General features: G+C 36.8%; 1 pseudogene; it reads left to right on the top strand.

Annotated features, from left to right (window-relative positions):
- The first annotated feature begins 7,988 nt into the window (after positions 1 to 7,988).
- LOC112807380 (casein kinase I pseudogene) lies at positions 7,989 to 9,665 on the top strand (annotated as a pseudogene).
- Positions 9,666 to 10,189: the final 524 nt, after the last annotated feature.

Here is a 10,189-nt window from a genome sequence, read left to right on the forward strand (position 1 = left end):
TTGCTTTTCCATAACCATATTGTATTTGTCACATTAGAATACTGCCTTCAAGTCTACTTGTTTATTTCAACTAAACATATTATGTCATTAGATATTAATAGTAAATATATTTATTTTAACAGTAGCATTATGCTCTATATAGTCAATTTAAAAATTCATCACATTATGAGAAATGTGATGAATGATAAATAAGAACAGAGAGGTAGAAAAGATTCTATTGCTTAATAGACACTTAAATTACAGTTTTTAATAAAACTGCTTGCATATTCAATATTCAATCAGTTGCTTCCCTGTTAATTGCACTAGTAACAAACTAGACAAATTAAAAATAACGTATCTTCTGACTCTCAGTTGCACATCACTGGATATATAAATCGTGACGATTTTAGCATGCAGCACATCATTACTTTGAATTATGCTATTTGAAAAGAGATTTTTTTTAATTGTCACTGTTATAATGGTGTGAATTGTCCTAAAAATAACTGGTTAGGTGAACGATGACACTACTGACCTGCTGAGAATGTTTTGAATAATTATATCTCACACTAAGGAAATAGCTTCAGCAGTCCTAATAGCAGCCAGTCTTTGCCACACCATTTTTAAAAATAATTAGCCAAAGTAGCAGAGACAACCTACACCTATAACAGGCATTATATATTATGAATTAATTATATCTAAGCTAACATCGGTCTCGTTAATACCATGTTCGTATCAATTATGTCATTTATTAGAAATAGTGAAGGACAGTGCTCGCTTCGGCAGCACATATACTAGAAATAGTGAAGGACTGCAGAATGGGTATATATAGATTAGCCAATGTACTGCTCTTCACATTTTTTCTGACCCTAAATCAATTTCAGTTTGTGTTGATTTAAGAATTTGCTCACCCAATTAGTGATGGAATGGCAAATATTCACTCAGTCAGCTATTACTATTTCAAAACACTTAGAGCGTTCAAAATTAAGTAGTCTATTTGAAAAACATTTTATTTGAAAAATTTGTCCACAAAATAAATTAACCTATGATACATAGTTTTCTAAATGTCAATTTAAAAACATATCTATTTATACCCACATGTATGCCTGTGTGTATAAATGTACATACACACAATACATATGTATATATTCAGAAAAATGTGTGTGTTGTATATGCATATGCTTATACATATGTGTGCATTCAAACAAGGAACATAAAAATGCAAGGATTAAAAAAAATGCAAGGATAAATTATCACAGAAGATTGGGATAAGTAGAGATGAAGCAACATTGCCATGGTAACTACCACCTAAAATTTCATGAAATTACAAATTAAATGTAAAGAAAACAAATACATTTAAAGCAGCAAAGGAAAACATAAAACAGTATCATTAAAAAATAGCCAAAGCTAGAAAGGAAATAGGATCAGATATTCAGATATTTAAAAAAACTGAAAGTAGAATGGAACAAATGCATTGAAGATAAAATGCATTGAGGATAAACTTCTTAGCATTTAAGCAAGCTAGAAGCCTAGCCCAATTCACACAAAAAGTGGCAGAGGGCCCATTTGGAAAAAACAAACTGGTTGACCTCTCTCTCTCCTGCATTTGTGCTAAGCAATAACTAAAACTGTCATTAACCCAGAGGTTAAGCAATTAGTGTGGAAATGGAACAGCAGAATCAGGAGTGTCTCCAATAGCTGCTAAGTAGGTAAAAACCACCCTGAAAAGACATCACCAAGAAATCAAAACTTAAATCATGTACCATATCTTACTACTGCTCTTACTCCACTACAGATTGAACTGACAAGTAAATTATAATTATCACTTTTAAACATATGCAATTATGAACTATAAAATAAGAGAACAAAACAATAAAAGACAGGTACCAAACCAGACAAACTGAACTAATCTTTAAAGAAAAAAGGATTTGTAATGTGAACAGGTTAATGATATAATAAATACCAATATTATCCAAATTAACTTAATCACCTGCCTCAAACCTCATATAAAAACCAATGCGAGATGGAATGTGAGCAATGTGTACAATACAAAGCAATAAAGCTTCCTGGTAAAAATATCTGAAAATGTATTAATGACTATGGGATAGGCAATGATTATTTAAATGGGACTCAAATGTAGCAACTATAAAGAAAAAGTTGATAAGGCAGTCTCAATCCAAATTAAAAATATTTTCATCAAAAGACACAATTAACAAAGTTAAAACGCAAGCCAACTTCTTTGTAATAATTATATTAGAAGTTCTTTGTAATACTGATATTAGACAAAGAAAGTGTATCGGGAATACTCCAAGAAATATTACTGATCAATAAGATAACCTAGAAAAATGAACAAAATTTTAGAGAGACACATAACCAAAAAAGATACCTAAATGACCAATAAGGTATAAAAAGGTGTCCACCATCGTTAGTTACCAGAGAAAAAGTAAAACTTCAATGATATGCTTCTACACCTCTCACCAGATTGACTAAAAGGAAAGAGAAAACTCAAGGTTTGAGCAAGTACTACTCTCCTCCACTGCTGGGATTACCTCTTAAAGACAAACACACAAAAAGACCTATGACCCAGGAATTCCATCCTTACTATATACTACATGGAAAGATCTAGAAATGCACACATATGTTCAGGGGTAAGTTATTGGCAATAGTTTATTACTGCATCTTTTTTTTTCCTATAACCAAATATTAAGTGGAGAAAAATCCTGGTGAGGAGGAAAAATATCATTTGGATATTTTGAAGATTTTGAATTATCTTGCTATAATATTAGTACAGAAAAATATCTCTTTCTAGGATCTGACTGCTAGAGTACTTGCTCTCTCTCTTCCCCCTCCCTTTCTCTTTCCTGATACTTATACACATACCCTACAAAATAAAGACTTGTTAAATTATCACTCACTTTGCGGTCAACCATTAAAACTACTGGAAAAGAATATGATTTTACCTTATTGTATTAGACAGGGTTTCACATGATTATGGAGGTTGAGAATTTTCTCTATATTCCCTCTGCAAGCTAGAGACCCAGGAAAACCAGTCACGTAATTCAGTCTGAGTCCAAAGGCATGAAAACCAGGGGCGCCAATGGTTTAAATCTCAGTCTAAAGGCCAGAGAAGATGACATGACATGTCCCCACTCAACCAGGCAGGTAGGAAGCAAAATGGGGCAAATTTTTCCTTCCCCCTGCTTCTGCTCAAGCCTTCAGTGAATTCACTGATGCCCTCATTGGGAAAGGCAATATTCTTTTTTTTTTTTAAAGATTTTATTTATTTATTTGAGAGAGAGAATGAGAGAGAGAGCGAGCACATGAGAGGGGGGAGGGTCAGAGGGAGAAGCAGACTCCCCGCTGAGCAGGGAGCCCGATGCAGGACTCGATCCCGGGACTCCAGGATCATGACCCGAGCCGGAGACAGTTGCCCAACCAACTGAGCCACCCAGGCGCCCCGGGAAAGGCAATATTCTTGACTAAATTCATCAATCCAAATGATAATCTCATCTGGAAACACCTCACAGACACACCCAGATAGAGTGTTTAATCTGTGTACCCCATGGCCAGTCAAGTTCACACACAAACTCTGTCATCATACTTACTACTAGAGTACCATGGTTTAGCATAGTGTCTTGAATATTTTACTGAATCAATAAACATTTGTTGAATAAAGCATTTTAAAATTAGTACTTATAAAATAAAATCTTTTAAAAAGGGGTGGAGGGGTACCTGGGTGGCTCAGTTAGTTAAGCGTCTGCCTTCTGCTCAGGTCATGATCCCAGGGTCCTGGGACTGGGCCCCACATCAAGCTCCCTGCTTCTCCCTCTGCCTCTCTGCCTGTCACTCCCCTGGCTTGTGTTCCTTCTCCCTCTCTCTCTGCCAAATGAATAAATAAAACCTTTAAAAAATAAAAAAATTAAAATTAAATAAGTAAAATAAAATTAGTACTTATGGATAGATGTGGAAAAGTTTCAAAACTGAAGTTATAAAATGAATACTTATTTTAGCGAGCTTGGATTTCTATTCAGGGCTTTCTCCTTTCTCTGTCTTATTTCTTTAAAAGTACTATACAAATGACCAAACCCTGGCTTTCTAAAAGCCTGTTTTAATCAACTGTATGCTTGTGATGTAGCACCAGTTTGCTTTCTTGGCATGTCTCCACTACACTTGTGCTCTTGACATGCTTGTCCCAGGGAGGTGAGCAACCCCATTGCAACATAAGATGTTACAGAATTCACTGGTCGCTTCAATAATGGTGAACTCACAACGTTCATACTTCTCAAATTACCTATAGGAGAAGCAGTTTCACTTTATTTTTTATAATTTTTTAATTATCATGGATTGATACAATGAAAAAAGAATTATTAGAAGAATAACATGTTTGAGTGTCGTGACAATGAGAAATTGCTATAAAAGTTTCTAAATACTGCTCCTTTTTTACTTCTGCTTTTATAGATTAGTTAGTGACCAATTTGAAGACCCAGGTCCATAGACCACACTTTGAGTACTGATGCTCTAAATTATGCAGGAGAGGGTAAAGATCAATCTCAGCACACAAACACACAAAAATGGCATAATGAAATTAGAGTTATTCGGAGAGGTTTTATTATAGGAGTTATTTGCAAATATGTGGGCAAAGAATAGAGAAAAGTTGGGAGATAGCAACCAGAATCTCAATTACAGACAAAAATTGTCTGTAATTTCATACTTAACCTATGAATAAGTATGAAATAACAGCGTATAACTAAACAAATAAGTACAAAGAGACTAAGGGAGGGTGATCAGAAGAAAATAGTGAAAAATTAATGAAGCTACGTAACACATACCTGCTCGTGAAATTACTCAGTTCCAGAGCATGTCAGAAAGAAAGTACTGAACACATAAAGCTGAGAAGTACTGATGCGGTAATACATGGCATGAGGAAAGTCATCAAGGTATCACCAGCAATTTGTATTTGGAAGTATCCAAAGATTCCCTCAAACAACACAAAGGGTGTGTGCTGGGAATTAATTGGAGATGATGCAGAAACAGCTCTCACCACTTACAAACTTGCAGAGCAACAGATCACAGACTATATTGTTTCTTTTTTTCTATTTACATTTGTTTATTTATTTTAATTTAAATTCAATTGGCCAACATATAGTACATCATTAAAGCATCACCAGCAGAAGGACTCTCTTCAAGTGTACATAATATTGTCATCTTTTTATGTTACTTTTCTATTGACAAATAGTAAAAAAAGAACTATGCAGGTTTCATATTCAAAATAAACCAGAGATAATAGAAAATCGTTTTGCTCCCACTTCAATAATTAGCTAAGGAATTTTATTCTGAGCTTTCATGGAGCCTTTGACAGGTGGGGATACTCACCACTATACTAACGAGGAGGACTCATGGAGCCTTTGAAAGAAGTTTGTTAAAAAGCAGAATCATCATCTTTCAAGGTTTACCATTTTCCATCTGTCACTCTGTCGTGAAAAACTCTTCATTTATATTAATTTTGCAAAATTAGACATAAAGCATTTGTTGTGGATAATAGTGCCTGTCTCTTTACAGTTTGTCAGCCAAACTGTAAAATAAACCCAAATATTCAGTTAAGTGAGATTTAATAAGAATCACATGTTGGTTAAATAATAAATCATAAGGATTTGAATCAAAGCCTTTTACCAGGCAAGTACATAATGAACCATTAAAATGGATCAATATTCCAGTCGTGAGGATTTGCAGAAACCCATTAGGCAAACACACCATCATCCAATTTATTCTAGTTAAAAAATGATAAAAGTTTGGCCAGTTTTCTCAAATACAAAGGTACGCGAGGAGGTAACCCTTCTTTTCTGCAGTTTACTGGTTCAAAACCAAGCATAAATTGTTACAGTGTTTGTTACATTAAATTCCAAAGTAAAGGTTCACTTATCAGACTAGACACAGTAAGCTACTGAGTTTATTGTGTTATAGAAATCCTATAAATAAAAATTACATATTTAAATATATTCAATTTATTTTATGAAGGCTTTTAATTTTAGCCCCTTTAAGACTTTACTTATGCACACCTACTCTCAAGATATGTTGATCTGTTCCTAATAAAATAGTGAATTGTAGAACAGCATTTTAAGGTGTGTTAGTTGAATGATTTTCAATCTTTTTTTCCCATCTTCAATAGCTGCTGCTTCATGCCATAAATGTGCATCTATCAGTCAAATTGTGCTTTATAATATATGGTGGTGAATTAATAAATGAATGTGACTGTTTGCATAAGACACTCTAACATACTTCCCATTTGCAGTGTTTTATTAACTTTAAAAAGTACAAATCATAAAGTTTAAACATATTGGAACAATTTAAAATGTAACTACACATAAAGCCAACTAGGTGATATTACAAATCATGTGTTTCCAATTAGACACCATAGTCTGCAAGTTAATTTAGTTAGACCAATGTAGCCACACCATCAACAAAAATATTCATCATCATTATCACTTTTCAGCTGGCAGAAATTAGTAGCAGATGTTATGGAAGTTTTCCATGTTTATATTCAGAGATGTTCAACATTCCCCTGTGAATTCAAACTAGGAAAACACAATGAATCATGTCCCCGCAGTCGTAGCAAACCATATTTTGCATTATAATAACCATTTGTCTAATGGAAACTCATCTCGGATTTGTTTCCCCTCAAAGGTAAGGAAGCTAAACAACAGTTGGATCTCAGTAAAAATGTTCTTCATATTGCTCAGACTAAAAAATAAAAAATGGTTTTGTTTATGTAATATTCTGCAGCACCCAATAAAATGACCAGATCTTTCTATTGTATCGTTTCATTGTTCAACTTACATATTTAAGAAATAGTTACTTTTTTTAAGGTTTATACTCTTTTATTACCACTCCTTTAAAATTAGTGGTATGAAACAGGCCAAGAGGACATCACAAAAGGGCAAAAATAATTCAATACTGCAATGTTATGAAACACCTAAAATGAGCTCGTAAGAACAATTTCACGTTGCACTTGGCACGCGTCTTGATATAAGAAGATATGAGTAATGTAAGAGATGATATTTTCAACAGAGTTTGCAGCAGAAATAAAAGCACTTTCTAAATGATATAACTTATATCAACACTGATAAACACTGAAAAAATGACATTTAATTATAAACCCTGAAGGCACTGGGAGCAGTGAGGTGTTAGACTCGATATATAAATTTTTGGTGTTGTTAGTAAATAGAACATTAGAGAGTTCTAGTTAGGAAGTTCTAGAATGGTTTCCCAAGATTACTTGCTGTCACTAAGATGCTCTGTGATAGATACAAATGTTTCTTACTTAAATAATGTTGGGAGTCTGCACATACTGTCTGCTCCTCTAAATTTTCATAATTTATATTAATATGTTAATACCTATGAGAAGTCCTGTCACAAACATATCTGGTTATATCTGTAAACTTTGTACTTTTTAAAATTATTTAAACTCATTTTTTATTTTTAAAATGAGTTTTATATAAAACTCATTTTTCATGTAACATGCTTCACACAAGTACTGTATTCTTTAAATAATATTCCAGAGGACAGGTTTTGTAATTTTCTGGTATGGCAGGATTGATAACTGGCATGTTTCTAAATAAAGGAAGTCAACTAGAAAATTCGACCATAATGACTAGTTGTCATGTAATAGTTGTTTTCTCTGATGGGTGCCCATCAGTTCATTGTTTTTCACATTGATTAAGAAGCTTTATACAAGGTATATATGAGACACAAACTGGACACTTGCCAGGGAAATTAAGAACTGGATTTTAACCTGAATGGAAGGTCAATTTGTTTTTTGCCTAAAGTTGAACGACAGGGTTCTGTTAGGAAGAACTTAGTTAATAAATAAATAAATAAAGGGGTTTGAATTTGCTTAAATCTTTTTCAGGGAAAAAAAAAAAACCTACTTTAAAGTATCTTAGGTCTAATTCCCTAGAATCAGAACTTGAGGTGGGGATTCCTGTTCTGTGAACAAGTAAGAAAAGCAGGACAAGATGGTGCAAAAAGTTCAAAAAAGACACCCTTCTAATGAAGACTCGCCTCAGCCAGGAGCTCGGTAAGGTGTTTCACAGGTGAGGTGGGGGGAGTATGGTCTGGCCAATTATCAGAGGAGTGGAGCTATACATGATAAAGGGCCAATATTCACTACCCGTTCAAGGGTGGGAAAGGAATGTGAGGGGTACCCGCAGCATCTGCTACAGGTGTATTTTGGCCTGTTACCCTTAGAAAGGTTAGGGCATTTTGTGGAGGCTGGAGCCGGAGCAACAAGATGGCGGCGTCGGCGCCGGCGCCGTGACAGGGGTCCTTCCGGGCGGGAGCCCGCGGCGGTGGTGGCGGCAGTATCGCAGCCCTAAACCACCGCACCCCTTCTCCAGCCCGCGACGTCGCCGCGAAAGCGAGCCAGCGGCGGCCGCCCCAAAACAAGTGGCCCAGCCTCCTAACCGAGAGAACCCACTCACGAACTGCGGCCTGGCGAAAAGAAGCCTGATGCAGCGGCGGTGATCAGGTTCCCCTCGGCCGATTCTGGGCCCCGCAATGCCTTGAAAGAGCCAACGCTTTTCATTTCCTGCCGCCCTCCCCCGCAGCCTTGTTCCTCCAACGAGCCCCAGAGGCCACCGTCCTCCCCTCAGAGGCGTCGGGGCTTGGCCCCAGCCTCCATCTTCATCTCTTGGGATGGCGAGCAGCAGCTGCTCCAAGGCCCAATTCATTGTCGGAGGAAATATAAACTGGTACGGAAGATCGGGTCTGGCTCCTTCGGGGACATTTACCTGGCGATCAACATTACCAACGGCGAGGAAGTGGCAGTGCAGCTAGAATGTCAGAAGGCCAGGCATCCCCTGTTGCTGTACGAGAGCAGACTCTCTAGATTCTTCAAGGTGGTGGGCATCCCCCACATCCGGTGGTATGGTCAGCAAAAAGACTACAGTGCACTAGTCATGGATCTTCTCGGACGCAGCCTCGAAGACCTCTTCAGTGTCTGTTCAAGAAGGTTCACAATGAAAACTGTACTTATGTTAGCGGACCAGATGATCAGTAGAATTGAATATGTGCATACAAAGAATTTTATACACAGAGACATTAAGCCAGATAACTTCCTAATGGGTATTGGGCGTCACTGTAAGAAGTTATTCCTTATTGCTTTTGGTTTGGCCAAAAAATACAGAGACAACAGGACAAGGCAACACATACCATACAGAGAAGATAAAAATCTCACTGGCACTGCTTGATATGCTAGCATCAATGCACATCTTGGGATTGAACAGAGTCGACGAGATGACATGGAATCATTGGGTTATGTTTTGATGTATTTTAATAGAACCAGCCTGTCATGGCAGGGACTAAAGGCTGCAACAAAAAGCAAAAATATGAAAAGATTAGTGAAAAGATGTCCACTCCTGTTGAAGTTTTATGTAAGGGGTTTCCTGCAGAATTTGCCATGTACTTAAACTATTGTCGTGGGCTGCGCTTTGAGGAAGCCCTGGATTACACACATGTATCTGAGGCAGCTATTCCGCATTCTTTTCAGGACCCTGAACGACCAATATGATTACACATTTGATTGGACAATGTTAAAGCAGGAAGCAGCACAGCAGGCAGCCTCTTCAAGTGGGCAGGTCAGCAGGCCCAAACCCCCGCAGGCAAGCAAACTGACAAAACCAAGAGTAACATGAATCGAGGAACTGAAGGAGCAGAGCAGATGATCGGAGCAGCATTTGTTTCTCCCCAAATCTAGAAATTTTAGTTCATATGTACACTAGCCAGTGGTTGTGAACAACCATTTACTTGGTGTAAAGAACTTAATTTCAGTATAAACTGGCTCTGGGCAGCATTGGTGATGCCGTGTCCCGAGGTGTAGCCACTGTAATTGTGAATATTAACTGAGATAGTGAAACATGGTGTCCAGTTTTCTATTGCATTTTTTCAAGTGGAAAAGTTAACTAAATGGTTGACACACACAAATTGGTGGGGAAATTGTGCATATGCCAATTTTTTTTTGTTAAAATCTTTTATTGTGAACTCTACTGCTTTGAGATCTCATTTCAGAAGAACGGCATGAAGAGTCTTCAGCCACAGTTGTGATAGTTGTAAATGCTCACAATTGTGCATTCTTAGGGTTTATCCATCCCTGGGGTTTGCAAGTTGTTCACTTAAAACATTCTTAAAATGGTTGGCTTCTTGTTTGCAAGCCAGCTGA

This window comes from Callorhinus ursinus, unplaced genomic scaffold, assembly GCF_003265705.2.
Source record: "Callorhinus ursinus isolate GAN/ISIS: 27379988/994484 unplaced genomic scaffold, GSC_fseal_2.0 scaffold31, whole genome shotgun sequence".
Taxonomy (NCBI): domain Eukaryota; kingdom Metazoa; phylum Chordata; class Mammalia; order Carnivora; family Otariidae; genus Callorhinus; species Callorhinus ursinus.